Below are 2,056 nucleotides of genomic sequence, written 5' to 3'. Positions count from 1 at the left end.
GAGGAGGTAATGAAACAGTTGACAACTCTAGATGCAACTAAAGCAGTTGGACCAGACAAAGTATCACCGTGGATACTAAAAGAAGCAGCACAGGCCCTCAGCGTGCCTCTGGCAATGATCTTTAATGAGTCACTTATGTCAGGAGAATTGCCCAGTTGCTGGAAGAAGGCAAATGTCGTGCCGATCTTCAAGAAAGGAGATAGGGAGGAGGCACTTAACTACAGACCTGTATCACTGACAAGCATCCCCTGTAAAATACTGGAAAGAATAATTAGGCTGCGACTGGTTGCACACCTGGAGAACATTAGGTTTGTGAACAAACATCAACATGGGTTCTGGACAGGGAAATCGTGCCTAACAAACCTTCTGGAATTCTATGATAAAATAACGAGGATAAGACAGGACAGAGATGGTTGGGCAGACTGCATATTTCTGGACTGCCAAAAAGCCTTTGATACAGTACCGCACATGAGACTGCTGTTCAAGCTCGAGAGGCAGGCGGGGGTGGGGGGAAAGGTCCTAGAATGGATAAGGAACTACCTAACAGGAAGGAGCCAAAGAGTTACGGTAAGGGGCGAGAAGTCGGACTGGCGAACAGTAACAAGTGGAGTACCACAAGGATCGGTGCTGGGACCAATTCTATTTCTTGTATATGTTAACGACATGTTTACAGGCGTAGAGTCCTACATGTCGATGTTTGCGGATGATGCAAAGTTGATGAGAAGAGTTGTGACAGATGAGGATTGCAGGATCCTCCAAGAGGACCTGAACAGATTGCAGAGATGGTCAGAGAAATGGCTACTAGAATTCAACACGAGAAAATGTAAAGTTATGGAAATGGGACTAGGAGATAGGAGACCAAAGGGACAGTACACAATGAAGGGGAACAGCCTACCTGTAACGACGCGTGAAAGAGACCTGGGGGTGGACGTAACACCTAATCTATCTCCTGAGGCACATATTAATAGGATAACGACAGCAGCGTACTCTACACTGGCAAAAGTTAGAACATCATTCAGAAACCTAAGTAAGGAGGCATTTAGGGCGCTTTACACTGCCTACGTAAGGCCAGTCTTAGAGTATGCCGCCTCATCATGGAGTCCCCATCTGAAGAAACATATAATGAAACTGGAAAAGGTTCAGAGGTTTGCAACGAGACTCGTCCCAGAGCTACGAGGGATGGGGTATGAAGAGCGCCTGAGGGAATTGTGCCTTACGACACTAGAAAGAAGAAGGGAGAGGGGGGACATGATAGGAACGTATAAGATACTCAGAGGAATTGACAGAGTGGACATAGACGAAATGTTCACACGGAATAGTAACAGAACGAGAGGACATGGATGGAAGCTTGAAACTCAGATGAGTCACAGAGATGTTAGGAAGTTTTCTTTTAGCGTGAGAGTAGTAGGGAAATGGAATGCACTTCAGGAACAGGTTGTGGAAGCAAATACTATTCATAATTTTAAAACCAGGTATGATAGGGAAATAGGACAGGAGTCATTGCTGTAAACAACCGATGCTCGAAAGGCGGGATCCAAGAGTCAATGCTCGATCCTGCAGACACAACTAGGTGAGTACAACTAGGTGAGTACACACACACACACACACACACACACTGATAACCATGATAACCACCTACAAAATTCTCAGGGGAATTGACAGTGTGGACAAAGACAAACTCTTCAGCACGGGTGGGACACGAACAAGGGGACTCAGGTGGAAACTTAGTACCCAGATGAGCCACAGAGACGTTAGAAAGAATTTTTTCAGTGTCAGAGTAGTTAATAAATGGAACTCACTAGGAAGTGATGTGGTGGAGGCTGACTCCATACACAGTTTCAAATGTAGATATGATAGAGCCCAGTAGGCTCAAGAACCTCTACACCAGTTGATTGACAGTTGACAGGCGGGACCAAAGAGCCAAAGCTCAACCCCCGCAAGCACAATTAGGTGAGTACACTGTGTCTGTGTCTGTTACAAATGTGTGGCTGCCATGTCTGCCGCCGTCGGGGCCTGGAACACACAGTGTCACGCTATTAATTACGCGCCTCCTCAT

This window comes from Procambarus clarkii, chromosome 82 (genome assembly GCF_040958095.1).
Source record: "Procambarus clarkii isolate CNS0578487 chromosome 82, FALCON_Pclarkii_2.0, whole genome shotgun sequence".
NCBI lineage: Eukaryota > Metazoa > Arthropoda > Malacostraca > Decapoda > Cambaridae > Procambarus > Procambarus clarkii.
The sequence above is the reverse complement of the archived record's forward strand: the minus strand, read 5'-3'. Positions refer to the sequence as shown.